At 50.3% G+C, this 15,736-nt stretch overlaps 1 protein-coding gene across 10 annotated transcripts in view; it reads right to left on the reverse strand.

The window, feature by feature from the left end:
- CTBP2 (C-terminal binding protein 2) overlaps positions 1-15,736 on the reverse strand; it is a 154,981-nt gene that overhangs the window by 82,925 nt on the left and 56,320 nt on the right. Inside the window, exon 4 of one of the 10 annotated variants that reach the window (XM_036898957.2) lies at positions 7,468-7,594. The exons of the other annotated variants lie outside the window; for them this stretch is intronic. The gene's annotated coding sequence lies outside the window, so the exon portion shown is untranslated. The remainder of the gene's footprint in view (positions 1-7,467; positions 7,595-15,736) is intronic. 10 annotated transcript variants of the gene reach the window in all.

Consider the following 15,736-nt stretch of genomic DNA (forward strand, 5'->3'; position numbering starts at 1 on the left):
TTTGAAGCAGATAAATCAAGCTTCCATATAACTCTACTTAAGGGAACAACAGTCAAAACTTCTAAAGAAAAATACACCCCCCAAAGGTTCCTACACACCTACACCCTCAAACAAGAAGTCTACCTGTCACCTGCCAACCCTTTCCTTTCCAAGGACGGAGCAGCCAACAGCACACCTGGGCCAGGGGAGCTGTGGGTAAGTAACAGGCTGGGTCATCAGCATGCACCCTCCTCCCCGACTAGAGAAGACCCCCTAACATCATGTGGTCTGACACCTGTGCCACCTTACTGTCAACACTAGGAACATGATCTCCGTGGATCTTTTCTAAAACGAACTCCATGCACCAATGCCAGAGAGGTCTCCAGATGCACACAAGAAATACAAAAGTGATAAGAAGAAATCCATGCCCTCAGCAGCTGCAGCCATAAATTATTTACTGAACTGAGGGAACCTTAGCCCTGACCCATCTGGAAGGGCCAGACTTGGGTATCAAGCTGTGTCCCAAAGGTTGACACAGGGGAGGCTGTGTGGGCCCCAGAAGCCCGAGGCAGCAGACTGAACTCACGAGCATAGACACAGGAGCACATTTCTACGTTCGGGGCAGGCTATCTATCGCATTCGCATTCCACCCACAGGTTAGAAATACCCACCAGTACGTGCCCCCGAGTCCACACCCAGACATGGTATTCAAGTAAGATCCACAAAATCAGGTGCAGGATGACTTGGAGGGAAAAAAGGGGAGACTGAGCCAGGCAGTAAGGAAATGCCCAGTGAAGGCAGACACATATCAAAGAGACACAAGATAAAGTAGCCAGCCTGAAGAAGCCCCCACGGGCCAAATCTGGGTTCTTATTACATGTAAGGGAAAAGGGGAATTCGTTGTTAACAGTTGGAAATGACTGAATAAACATATATAGAAGGAATGATGGAACTGGCAAAACATCCATTTGGCAGCCATCCTGAGAACGGATTCAGGTGTTGTGCCCAGTGGCTGAAGAAGTCTGATGGTCAGCGACATTGACACAGTCTCAAAGGGTCTCCCACAACACACTTTACTAAATACAAAGGGAAAGATAACAGCTCGACAGAGCAGAACACAGCTCTGTGACCAAGGGAATGAAGTTTATTTCACCAGTCATGAGACACCTGACATGATGAACCTTCAGACGGGAAGCACCCAAAAGAACAGCTACTTGGCTTCTCAAGTCTCTCTGCCGAAAGCGCGTCACTGGAGTCCAATCGGGAGAAACCCCGACACAAACCCAAACGGAGGGGTAGTCTACAAAGTGACTAGTCTCTTAAAAACCACCAACAGCAAGGAATGAAGGCAGATGAGGAACTGCTCTACACTAAAGTGCCATGCAACTCAACCTTCTTTTGCCACAAAGGGTATTATTATTGGGACAGCTGGCAAAATCCATATAAGGTCTAAATATTAGAATAGACATTGTCATCAGCAGTGCTCATTTCCTGGTTTTGATACTTGTGCTGTGTGTGAGAGAATGTGCTGGCATATAAAAAATACTAACTCCTTTATCTCCCAATACCTCTGTGTCATGCATTTGCGAATAAATCTCAGAGGGTCAGGCGATAAAATGCAGTGCTTTTGTGTTTATGAGTCTAAAAGAACAATGCAGAAGTGTTAAAATATCATTCGGGGCTGCCTTGGTGAATGAAGGGCAGTTAGAAATTCATCATCTCTAACTGGTATTAGAGATATCTAGGTAATTCTCAGGTATTTCCCCCACACGACACAAATTATTGCAATGTAATTTTATTACTCTTGAACTATCAAAAATAAACATTCACAGGGGCTTTAGGTAGAAGACAAGCGGGGTCAGAGAACAAGAACTCTAGGATCACTGTGTCCTCCCCATCCACAGTGACCCTATTTCAGTGATAAGCGAAGACAAGTCAGGGAGGCCTCCCAACAACCCCCCAGCACTACAGGCTGGGCCCGGTGGCTCTCGGTGGACTGCGGTGCACCAAGAACAGCCCGAGACCAGCCACAAAGGGGCTCCCGTCTCCTCCTATCTAAGCTGGGGGCAGCCCACGGAGGACCCAGCCTCCAGCCAGCCTGCAGGGAATGTGAACCCCAGGCTGCCATGTGTCAGGTGTGAGGTCCACGGCCTTCAGGCTGCCCTCAGGGGGCGCTGGACAATAAGGATGTGAGATAAAAAATTCACCGACCACCCCCCCAACTCTACTTCATATGGGTGACCCCACAGGGTCCCAGTGAAAGCCAGGACCAGCCCAGCGAATGGCAAGTCTGAGGCTCAGGGTCCCAAAGGTCAGCACGCCCTCCCCGGTGGCCCGGAGGCAAGGCTTGGCCAGGTGGGAAACTGCGCTGGGGGTGGGGGTGGGAGGTGGAGGGGGCTGACCACCTTCTTTGCACAGGTCACAGGCCCCAGGCAATGCTGTCTTTTAAAAATGCCTGGCTCCTCATGGCCAACTGACATCTCCCCATTTAAATGCAGCTTGACTGGCCACTCTCTGGAGAAGTCAAAACTGTCAGGAGCATCTATAAAAAAACCTTTTTCTGTAACAACCTCTACTTTCTATTATTCAATCTTTACAAAAAATTCAATATACCCCTTGTCTCAAGGTAACACTTTCGCTAAATTTTGCTCCCCCCGCCCCACTAGTGACCAGACTGGCAGCGGGGGAAGGCACACAGGCACATTCTGTATCTGTGATAATTCTTCTTCGGCTAGTTTTCAAAGGACAAGGCCAGTTGGCTTCAGCAGACCTTTTAGTCCTCATATTCTGGCTGCCAGAAAATTCAGCTCAGAAGCTACTTCTCCAGGAAAGGGCCAAAGTTGGCAGTGAATAAAGCTAGGCTGATATTTCACCTTAAAATGGCAGGTTTCCATCTGACACCGAAAACATACACATGGGACTCCCAGGGCCACTGCACACAGCCCAGTCAGTCGGGCAACAGTTCTCCACTTGGCTTCTGATCAAATGAGTCTCCCCATTGTGCAGGAGAGGATGGACAACTGTGGGCAGAACATCAGAGGCCCGTCTCAGCTCCACCACGAGGCCTCAGGCCCTGCACCAGGGGGGCCACCACGGTGCTTGCTGTGTGCCTAGGGCTGAGGATACAAGGCCGGGCAGCTGCCCACAAGCTCCCGTCCTCCATGAAGACCCAACCCTGTGAGGCCTAGTTTCCTCATCTTCAGAAGACTACTGAGCCCACCCTAAAGAAACTCCCACTCAGATGGCAGGACGAGGATGATGCGTCCAAGTCCTCTGTCCAGATGCCACAGTGGATAAGGGGCCAGTCATACCGGCTGCTCCCTCGGAGCACAATTCTCAGAGGCCTGTGACCGTGCAGGAGGCCATGACCACCCGCAGGGCAGCACGGGACACTGCAGGGCCGAGAGGTGGTGAGTCCGGTCATCCTCGTTTGGAACCCTCAGCAGCCACCGGGAAAGGTGGCAGACGGGTCAGAGCCTGACGAAGAGGGAGGCACTCTGGGGGCCAGTGCTCTCCCCTGCCCCCCATGAGGGCGGCCTCCTAGGTGGAGACCCTGTAGTCCTGTTGGCACCTCCCACCCTACACCCTGCCTCTCCTCCCCAGGAAAGGGGCGCTGGGAGTGGCACCTGAAGCCACCTCCCCAGCCCCAGGCCCGCACAGCCTCAGCCTCCCCTAATGGAAGCCCCAGTGTTAGCAGGGTCTCCTGGGCCAGTGAGGTTCTCCGAAGTGCCAACAACCCTCTGCCCTTCCATCCTCTGTTCTCTGGCAGGCAGTGGGCCTGGCGACCGTGGGCAGGTCCTGACCCCACCCAACAAGCAGCCCCGTCATGCCCACACCCCCTGCCTGTCACCTCCTCCCTTCCTTTGGCCTTGCTTTGCTGACCAACCAGGGCTCTTCCTGCCAAGGCACCGTATGATCCCAAAAAACATTTCCCTGCTGCTGCCTCCAGTCGGCCCCTGAGGTGCTGGCTTCTCCACCTGTTACTGCCGGTGCTAGACACACAAGCCCGGAAAGTTCTGCCTTAGCCACGTCCGCAAATCTGTGTGAAGTGCACTTCCCTTAACATTCCCCCTGCTCTGTGCAAACAAAGCCCTATCCTTAGCAACAGCTCACTGAGCAAAAACCAGAGAGGACCCGACCTGGAGCCACTCCAGCATCCTGGGTCCTGGCTCATGACCACAAGGACCACGGCGAAAATCACCTTCGAGCCCCTGACCCCACCCGTCGCCCGAGCTGCAACACCCACACGTCAGGGAAGAACATGAGGCAGATTGCAAACAGCTGCCGAGCTCCAAGATAAAGTTTTATTTTAGTGGCTAAGGGGGAAAGTGAAGAAAAGGCGCCAACATTTTTACTAACAGCATAATTATATCAGAGAAAACTCCCTCCTCTAAATTCCTGCGCTGCCCTGACAGCAATTTAAGCAGCTGAGAAAAGATGGTGAAGACAAAGTCATTACAGCAGGATCTCGCCTCCTTCCCATTTGCATGTCTGACTCCTTAATGATGGAAGAAAACTAGGAGGACATATGGCGAGGGAGCTACCCCCGGGTGCACCGGCAGCTACAGAAAGTGTTCGGTGGGGGATTTAGCCATTTTAAAGGTCCCATTAACCAGAGACGATTTTCATCTCAGAATCAGGCAGAACTGGCAGTTTACTTCTGAACTGTAATCAGGGCAAAGAACCTCAAAAGTGTTCTGGGAGCATGCTGTCCTCCAGCGGGAAGCCTTAGGGAAATCAATTCCTGTGGGGTTCACACTGGCCACTCCTGAGCTAACAAAGCCATTCTTGGCAAAAATATGAGTAAGTTTAGGTGGACATAGGTCCACCTAAATGGTCTCCTTGTTTCTATGCCTGCCCCTTTCTAAATCAGTTTCTAGAGTCACTTAGGGATCTTTCCCCCTTTTTTTGGGGGGGTTAGGGGCCGGCTTTTTCTTCAAAACTTGAGTCTGATAGTATCACATGGCTCTTAAACCTCCCCAAGGGCTCCCCCTTTGCCTGCATGGTCCAGACGACTCTGCAGCAGGCCAGCCTGCGTACAGCCCACTGCTGTCCCCTCGCACAGTGGCAGCTGCAACCACATTGGGGGCTTTGTGGTTGCTGCCCCCTCTGGCCAGTGCCCCTGTAGCTCCCTCTTCAGGGACACTCCCAACACTTCAGACAAAGTGGCTCCTCTGCCCGAGACACAAATATTCTCAACTTGATACTTAAGGGCCTCACAAGAAACAATCCTCCTGCGGCGGCTCATCCTCCCGGAAGTCAGCCCAGGGACAGCTGGTTCGCTGTACCCACAGAGCCTCCAACAGTCCCTGGCACGCACAGTACACATGTACGCACACACACATTTTAAACTAATAAACCAGAGAGCAAGTCTTGCCAGTCCCAACCTTGACCCTGAGTAGATGGGCTCAGGGAATTCCCTGTTCAGGACAGGAGCATCTGTGAGGGTCAGTGGGTGTGTCCTACACAGGTTAAAAGAACCAAGAAACCCCTGGCAACAGAAGCCCATTCAGATCAGGGAACATCCTGCCAGGCCCCCTAAAGGGTGAGGTCTGACAGCTGCAGGATGCCAAGCCTCCTAGTTTTGTGATCCTACTGCCTGTCACCCTAACACCTTGTGTCTCCTATTTGCGTTTATTTTCCCTTCAAGCCTCTCCATTTGACCACCAAGAAATGTCTCGACGATGCCAGGCAACTCAGGTGTGTCTGCATATAGGTCTTCCAGATGCTTCAACGCTGACTCCCGTGACACCCAGGGATCTTTTGGGCTAGGACAGGTGGCCTCTCAGGCAGTCCACCAGCACACAGGTATCCAGGTATCCAACTCATGACCAGACAACTTGTGTTACAGTAAAAATCCTTTGGATTCAAGAGAAGTATGTTTCCTGCCCGCTGCCCAGCTCTGCCCTCTGCAAGCTGCCTCCCTTGGTTCACAGACAACACTCTGACATGCTTCCCTGCCCTTTCCACCTCAACTTGCTCCTGTGAGCTCCTTAGGGGTCAAGGTGCAGCTGGCAGTGGCCCCAGACTCTAACCCCAGCACTGCAGGCTGCACAGAGCCCACTGAGAACACATCCCATACTTTCCTTCTACCCTAGTAGGACTAAAGTCACATGAATTCCTGTCAAGAAAATGTAATTAGTCCCTACTGTGTGCCAAAGATGCAACAAAGTCTCTCAAGAAGCTTGCAGAATGGTGCAGCAGTCAGTCAGTAGGAGAAGCAGAAGAGCCATGGCAGCCAAATAGGAAGTTGATGAAAGGCGAGGTTGCCATTGTCACGAAGAAGGATTGGGACTGGGGGAGGCAACGACTTGGACAGATAAACCACGAGGTGGCAGATTATAAACCATGACCCAAAAATAAGACTGAAAATATGCAAGCAATGTCTCTTTACCACTCAACAAATGACTGGAAGCCACTTCTGGTACCTTCTATGACCTTTCAGGTTCTACTTTGCTAGACAGTGGTTGTCACTCAATCACGCCTAAGTGACATGCCAGCACTGGAGCACCATTTACCTATCAACACAGTGGCAGAGCCCAAACCACCCTGATGGCCTCAGGACTTAGTTAGCTCTATTACCTACACCCACTGACCTGTACAGGAGGGCAGAAGCTTCTGGAAATGTCTCTCCTGGAAGTTACTGACTCTGACTGTTTGAAATCAGCAGCCCTGTGTAAGGCCTAACAATGTTGAGTTTCTTTGAAATAATACACAAAAAGAGGGAGCAAATAACAACCCTCATAATTTTCACTTCTTCCCACTGTGTAAACCCACCTGCCTGTACAAAATGCCCCCAATAGGAAGATGCAGTTGGAAGGGAGATAAATGTCAGTCTCAGAGCTCCCCTACCCTCTCTCCTAGAGTCCAATGATCAATTCTGCCACACAAAATCATCAAGACAAGATAAAATATCACACTGAACCAATTTAGTCCCATAGCCCATCAAATGTGCCTTACACTCTAGCCAGGATTCCGTCAACTTGGTTGCTGAGATATAAAACTGGTACCAATTTTTGTACCAGGAACCCAAAGGCTGTGTTCTATCTTCCCCAAAACATTCAAGAGAACATGAGTAACAGCTCTCAAAAAAGTGTATTTGTCATGTATGCCTCTAAAGAAGCTGAGGCCTACAGTGTATTTCTAAGTCTGACAATATGCTACAAAACACCCCTCATAAACTATAAAATAGCTCTTGACAACAGATTTTAGATGAACAAAAATTGCTTTTTCACAAGAGTATTGAAAAGGAAAGAAACACAGTGAATGGAATTCTGTTTTAAACACCAGGAGATCCTGACGAATCAGAGGTTGATGCAACAATTTTAAATCAGGGTAACAAAAACGCCCGATTGAATCCATGAGGTCATTCTGTGACAGCTGGCCACAGCTGATGGTGGGTCAACTTGAACAGTGACAGTGTGACCCGGGGAGAAGCCGAGGGTTAGTAAATGACAGTGTTATCAACCTAGAGCCCCCATCACCCACCAAGCAGACTTCCGGAGAGCCGCTCCAGACGGTTTCTGCTGCTTCCCTTTCCTGGGTCTCACCGAGTGTGCTGATCACAGCCAAAGCAGCCCACCATGCCGCAGGGGGGTGCATGGAACTGTCAGACCTTTGGGAGAGAGGAGCCGGGAGACAAGGAATCATAGCGGGCTGAGCAGGCTCCCAACTGATGCACAAACATTTCCCGCAGAGTCCTAGCTCCGCCCCTGACATACAGCAGGCACTTGATAAATGCTCTCTAAATGAAAGAAACCACTACTTGCAATCTGGCTGCTCAGGGGAACCCAATACTGGGTGGGATTGAGTCAGAGGAGGAGGACCATCACCTTGGCCTCCGTTGGCCCAGTTCTCTCCCCACCCAAGTCAGCTCTCACAGTCACTGGGGAACCACATCCAGCCGGGCCCCACCTCCACCTTTGCTCAGCTGGGAGACACCTGCAGGTGAGGCAGCACACCCAGGAACTGGTCCCAGGGGTGGCTCCAACCCTACGGTCCACGCAACAGTCCTTCAAGGTCACACCCCAACCAGGCTGGCTACATCTGCTCACATGGCAGGGGGAGGGGCAGTAGGTGCGACCCATCAGGATTTTCCTTTGAAAGTTTGTGAAAGGCACTCAGTGGAGGGACAGGACTGGGTTGACGCTATCAGTGCAGTTAAATGCAAAGAGTGTGCATCCTGAGCCGAACCCCATGCTTGAAGCGTTCCATGTGTACACATGATTACAAACATGGAGAAAATGTGGACAAAGGCTAGTTGTTAAAAAGAGATGAAGAAAACAAGAATAAAACCAATGAAGTCAGCAAGTTGACAAGATGACCGCTGGGCTTCCAGGCGCCGGACTACTCAACTCACAAGCAATCTATGACCCTTAACAAGCCTACAAAATAGGTACTACTGTCCTTATTTTTAAGGAGACAAGTGAGGTACAGAGAGAATCAGCTTCTCCCAGGGTCCCAGAGCTACGGATGGCAGCTGCCCAACTGGCACTCACTATTCCACCAAGAAAAAGATTTTTAAAAAAGGACCCCACTTATAAACAAAGCAAGTACACAGACCCCACTGACATAAAATCGTCTGTGTGCCACGTGCCCTAAAACAGTCAAAAGGGAAACAGGACGGGCCTCCCCATCTGTACGGCCATCGATGCACGATCTGTTGTATAAATGGGGCCGCAGGATGGCAAGATTCCTTTCAGCAAGCCAACACAAAACCCCTCTCTGCGTCCACACACACGCTCGTACTTGAGGAAAAGCAGGGAGGAAAGAACCCTGGCAGCGTCTTGAGAATCAGGGATGGAGGGTAATTGTCGGCCTTCAGAAATCTTGTGCTGTCAGGCCTGCCCCCTCTTCACCACAGGGTGGAGAAGAGATGGTAGAAAAAAATCTCTCAAATTCTACCAGTTAAGGTGACCACTTAAAATATTCATCATCAGATTTCCACCATGAACATCCTCCATGGTTCTAATTCCTAAATGTACATTCACTACTGAATCTTTCCACTTTAAGACAAGCCTTCTATTTATGTTATTTCAAACTGTGAAAGCATCACTTTAAAAAGAATTAGCTCTTCTCCCACTGTTGGATGTTGGAGGCATCCGTCTTGTTGCCATCAAAGAGCACTGTGACAAACATCTTGATGCAGGGAGGCTTTTGGGCATGGGGTGGGGAAGGGAGATGTCTAGGTTAAAGGGCATGCCTGCTATTCTGGAAGGCCCACACTGGGTTTCATGTCTGAAGACCCTGACTGATTGCTGCACAGTCACAATCCCTGACATATCTTATTCACCTTCTCTCCACGGACACACACACAGGTGTACACACATGCAGCAAGATCCCATGCTACTGGGTTTAGTCCTGAAGTAGCATCAGGCCCTTGGATGGCCACAGACAAGAGCAGGGTGGTGAATTACCGGCAGCAGGTACCAGCCTCCAGGTAACGTGCGCAGTGGCACAGAATGCAGTTTGTTCCCTCATGCGCTGGATGTAGGCACTGGTGGATGTTTAGGAGCCAGGACACTAGAAGAACACCATCCTTATATGCCAGAGTGACACTCAGTGAGATGCTCACACCAAGAGCTGTGGCACCTTCCAGAGAGGCATGGCTGGCAGCTCCCACTCCAAGTTTACAGGTGCCATCAGGGGCACATGAATGGTGCCCAGGGCCGCCTGGGCCGAGCTCTGTGCTGCCCCGTGTCTCCACTGCAGCCTGTCCTTCAGCTCCCTCACCCACAGCTGAAGAGCCGCCTCAGGTCATGGCCGCTATCATGCCTGACTTCCTGGCAAACACCTCTGCCCCTCTACCTGGGTTACAAACACCCTAGCATTCTGGAGAAACAGGTCTTCACTGTGTCCTGTGATCTGATGGGGGGATGTCCACAGGAACCCTGGGGCCACCAGGAGAAGAAGAGAAGAAGGGACAGAGTCCTCACCAACAGCCCCGAGCCCCCTTAGCTGTGGGCTCTGCCAGCCCGCGCGCACATTGCTCACCCTGCTGCAGGCGAGACGGGCACCACATCGGGGCCTGTTTCAGGCAGATTTTCCACAGTAGAAAGCAAACTGGTTAAAGTGACCGCACGCTGCACCTCCCACTCACGACACTTTGTTTAATTCAAAGTCAAATAGCAGAGCCGGAGAGCGGACTGTTGAGCACATTTATAGACATGTAAGTGGCCTTCCTGACCGGCACCCAGGCCACCCTGGCCCTCCCCCTTCTTTCAGACACAGCTGGGTAGGAATTCACTGACCTAATATTATTGGACAGATAATTCCTTGCCTCGGGGGAGACTGGCAAAGCCCATGGCATCTGCCATTTCCAATCTATGTCTTGAAACGGTAAACAGGGGCTTGTGGCGGGAAGCTCAGGGACTCCACAGACACCCTCCCCATTCCAAGTGAAAACTAAAATCTACCCACAGCCTGTGTGGAGTTACCACCTTGCAGTGGGAAAGCTGGGCGTCTGATTCAACTAAATCATCTCAAAGCCTGCATCGGAGAAAATAATTGAATTAAAGAGCTGCCGTAACTCATTCAAGTGAGATAACCACCATCCAGTGGGAAGCAAGACAGTGCTGTTAAAATCTGCTGGCTTCTTGAGATAGCAAGGAAAAAAGCAATATAATGTGGTTCAAAGGACAGATGGGACTTGCCTAATTGTCCCCAGATTCCTAGCAGCAGGGGTGGTAACTAAATGGTTTCAATTAAAAGTTAAAGAAACAGGGAAAAGCGGGTGGTAAGTCATGCCTGGCGTCGATGAGACTAACGCAGTGCAGTCTGAGGGATGCCTCGCCCCAACTTCCGACAGCCCGGTGTCAGCGGCACATGAGCAGTGAGGACGTCCCCACAGGTCGCCGGGACAAGGTGACAAACAGATCTGTCAGATGCGCTGTCACGAACACCCGTGCGAGTCTGCTGGAGCCAAGCGCGAGGCAGGAGGCGACATCTCCATGGCAGGGCCCTTCCCTCTGCTGAAGCCACTGACTCCCCACACAGGGCCTGGCCCCTGCCATCAGGTTAAAAGGCAGCCAGCCCAGGAGTGGAGGTCACAGGTGCCTGAAAAGGGCACACACCCCTCCACTGTGAGGTGACTTCCATGCCACCCCAAACTCAGTACCTAGGCGAACAGGGTCAGTCCATGTGGTTCACGCATGATGTGACCACGGGCATGGTGTAAACCCCCCGAGCCCCGACCAAAGGATCACAAGAAGGGCACACTTCACACCCAAGGCACGTTTGGGGATGTCTGGACATTTCTGGATGCCACCCTGGGGCGGGAGGGAGGGTACTGCTGGCATCTAGTGGGAGGAGGCCAGGGCACTGAGAAATGCTGCAGTGTTACAGACAGCCCCACACAAGGAATCATCTGGCCCAAACTGTCACCAAGTCCAAAGGTGAGAATCTCCCTAAAAGGAAAACTAAACTGAAGTCCTGAAAGGAATAGGACTGCTAAGAGATAGCTGGGTTCAATGCTACAACAGTTAATTTTTCTTGCCAACATGGGGCATAGGACACATCGGAGACGGGGAAGCGGCTGATGGAAGCCCACTGGGGAGAAATGAATGGAATCGACTAAGTGCATCTAGCGAGCGGAGTGGATGAGCAGAAGCGTGAGCTCCCTGCCACACAAGGAGCCTGGGAACCAAGGGCTGGGTGAGGGCTGGGTGCTGCCATCCTAAGAAAGTGGATTCCAAGGGGACGGCCTGCCCGGTGCCCAGCCCACAGCCCCGTGGAGCTGAACCGGACGCTGGGAACTGCAAACTGATGACAAGAGCAATGCAGGCTTTCTGGATGGGCCCCTCCCGGAGTCCCACATCCACCTCATCCTCTCCATCCGTGCCGACGACTGCGCTGTGAGCAAAGGATGGACACACACCTGGAAGGTGACCTCTGAAGAAACACCAAATCCTTAAAAGTTACAAGGTCCCTAAGTGACAACGGCAGAGTGACAGAGGTTCCCAGAAAACCAAGTTCAACAGATAAGAGCCTCAATGCTGTAACCAGAGCCTCACCTGGCCCAGCGGTCACTGAGGGGGAAGCAGAGGTCCTCGCATCCCCTGGGAGTTAACAGTCAGTTTTGCCAGGTGTTCAACTCCTCAGCCCCAGTGAAGTCCTTCCTAGGAAGCCCTGGGAACAGCACCCAGAGGCAAGCCAGGGCAATGGAGAACAGGGGGTGGGGGCTTGAGCATCCCTCCCCTTTCAGATACTTGAGGGTTTGGTCCTTGTCCCATTGTTGAAAGAAACAACCCACAAAGTAATCCATGTTCACCCTAATAACAAACAATGTGGGAGTCAGAAAATGGGAATATTCCTTAATTACACAGCATCTATTACTATTACTATACTAATACTATACTATTACTATTAGTTGACTTTTTGTTACTACAGTTAACACTGCCTGCTCATTTTTCTGAGAGGGTTAAAGAGAAAGAGAAGATATGGAATACAGTTTTGAATCTGCTTTATGGGGGAAAAAAGGCCCAACATCATAACAAGTGCAAAATAAAACAAAAACGCAAAATAAAATTATCTGGTGATAAAATTCCTGCATGACCTGAGACAGAAATCCCAGGAATCTAATTCTGACTGATTAATACTTATTTCCCAGTTCAAGAACAGAGGCAACAGGTCTACCCAACCAAACCCATAGCCAAATAAAGAAAAAAAAGTTATTATCCACTAGATTAAGGCATGTGGTTGTTTGCAAATCTAACTGTGGGGAGACCCTCTACTAGGTCAAGTTATCAGACAACGCTGCCTGACAAATCCTAATGATCACATACATTCAGATTCAGAAGACAGCAAGCTGCTAAACTCAGGTAAGAAATCCAAAAGTCTATGTAGCATGAAATATCTCCAGGAGACCTGTTTAGTGAAATTAACTAGTGGTTTAATAGGGGGGAAAGCCTGATATACAAGAGTGCCCCAATTTCTTAGGAGAAATTAACATTTCAATCCTGTTTTTATCTAGAAGTCATTAAACTGTGCAACATGAATTATTGGAACTGTAGCAGCGAATTAACTCTATTCATCAACTAAGTCCAAACACTGTAGAGTGCATCTGTAATGAAAAAATAGCTCCACATTTCTGTCTCTTCTCATTAAAGTAAACCAGTTTTCCCCCTCTCAGTATATAAAACTGTCTTCTCTTCATATAATTTATATAACCATAAGCCGGCTCACATTCTAAACTATTACACGCCTCCAATTAATTTCTGCAGCTTTTGCCTGAAAATTTAATGAGATAGTAGTGTATGAACCTGCTGACTCTAGATTACGTGTGTGTTCCCAATATTAATGTTGGCATAATAAAATAATCTGATCCATACTTGATGAGAACGTCTCCCATCGCCACACTGGTAAAGGTAATATGTGAACCAGGACCCCTCGTTTTCCTCTTTTAAATCCAATTACAAAATTTACTAGTCTCAAATTAAACTGCCCCTACTCATCAACCTGGGGAAAAAAGAAGAAAGCACCATCTAATTATCTCCAACTCCATTTCTATAAATATTTCAGCCAACAGTCAAGATGGATGACCGTCTCAGACCCCAGCTCTCCATGGCGCAAGGGAGGAGGCTGCGTTATTTCTGGCCAATCCCGAGAGGCAGCCAAGGCGGGCACCCAGATGAGGTGGGGGGGCCAGGGCATCCCTCACCCAGTCCAGCTGCAGAGGCCCTACGGCACACAGGCCACAAGTGGGGTCCATAGGCCACTCCATGTGCACGTGTGTGTGCATCTATGTGCGCCTGAGTGTGCAAGCATGACCAGAGATGAATAGGTCAGGGGTACTGGGAACTCACTGACAGGCCCTCCACAGTGATGACCTTTTCCCAAAGGGTCTAGGTGCAAACCAAAAGGGCAAAGAGGACAGCAACGGGTCACTAACTCCCATTCCTCAAGGACCCGCTATGCATAAGTCTTAAAGCATACTGAGACAGTTTCAGGCATTGGCCATTGGATGGGTGTGGTCAGCCCAGAACAGGCTATAGGACTTTGGGAAGCCCATTTCTTTCCTATGTACCTATACACATCATCCCTGGTGGCTGAGAATCCGTGATTAATGGGAGAATACACATTCCTGAGCACAGCGCCCAGGACATGGCTGACCTTTAGTATATCATTTAACTGGAGTCCTTGTGCTTAACAGCCTGGAGGCCCTGGGGAAGAGTGGGCCAGGCTTCCCAGGAGGGGGGCTAGAAGCCCCTCCTGCTCATTCCTGTCCCTGGGCTGGTCCCTCACCCCAGCTGCACCCTCCCTTACAGTGCAAGGGAGCTGGGGGGCCTGCTTCTGCTGCACAGACAGACATTCTGGGGTCTGAGCTGCCCCCTGGCACTAGTCTAGCCTGGCTGCTACAAACTCCAAGGGGCTTGTCCTGGTCTGGGGCCAGCTGAGCTGGCTCTGTGGAGAAAGGGGCTCAACACCCCACACATGAAACTCAAGCGGCTCACCGGGCTGTGAGCATTTACCATGTCAAGAAGCCCCTTCTTAGAGGTTGGCTGTTTACATCCATACGAGAGATTATAGAACAACCATAAGATCAGCACTTGCTGGCTCCACGAAGGGCGTGCTCAGAACACTCGCTCAAGGCTTCCTTTCCTCTTCTCCCCAGGGCTGCTAGATCACTTTGGCCCTCCAATAAAGCCATTTTCAACTCTGCTTTCCATGGCTAAGGAAAGCCTGCGGCATCAACCCAAGCCCAGGACTGTCAGGCCCACTGAAGGGAACCTCCCTCTCCTCAGCTCAACCTGAAGCACCTCCCACCAAGGAAGAATTTAAGGGGTCAGCTCCTTAAGCCCACAGGAGCCAGTATTCCCAGGCTACGCAAACCCCCAACCAGTTAGCATGAAGAATAAGTTCCTGAGGGAAGCACAGAAGGGTGCTCAGCTGCCAGGCAGGTAGCATCTCCAAGGAGGGCACAAGGAACCTGAGGACTGCCCAGGCCAAGGGCACACGCTCAGAACCCATCACTCCGGCCAGCCTCTGGTCTAGGACGGGGAGGGGCTGAGGGGAGCAAGACAAGGGTGGGCCATCCTGGGTTCTTCCCGGAGACAACACAGCACACGACCGCAGCACACTCGAGCCAAAGGCGCCCCCAAAACAGGTGTCTATGTGGTCTCAGGGCCAGTCCCAAGGCACCAGGAAAAAACTCCCAAATGCCACACTGCTAAGCCCTGGGGCAGACACGGTATGTCTCAACAAGGTCACATAGAGACCATGAAAATCTTCTCGTATGTTGAGGAACAGAAGCTATTAACTGTGTTACTGGCAAGCACAGATGTTGTCTATATCTAAAAATTCCCAAATAGATCAGTTAGCATATTATAAAGAATTTACTTTCCCTTGACAGATCATAAAAGCCAAAACACAGCACTCAGTTTGAAACTGACAAGTGCATATAGCAGGAGATGCTCTATTAAATGGAGACAACAGCAAAAGAAAATGGTATTTATAATGATTAGCCACCTAATTAATTCTAAGAGTAGAATGTCAAAAGCTATAAATCCATTTCTTTGGTAACTGAAGCTCAACATCAGACAAGTCACTTTTGTGCTGAGAAGGGAAGCCCGAATATCCTTCTGACATGTGCACCCAGCAACACGGCCGTCCCATTTGTTTTCTAGGACGGTACTCAGAACGTCCGTGGAGAGCGAGGAAAGTCTACAACTCGGGGAAAATACACACAATGCGCGCACACACACACACAATGAGTGACAATAAATTCTCAAATTAAAACTTGAAATACCACAAATGTGTG

Source organism: Manis pentadactyla, chromosome 8 (assembly GCF_030020395.1).
Source record: "Manis pentadactyla isolate mManPen7 chromosome 8, mManPen7.hap1, whole genome shotgun sequence".
Taxonomy (NCBI): Eukaryota; Metazoa; Chordata; class Mammalia; order Pholidota; family Manidae; genus Manis; species Manis pentadactyla.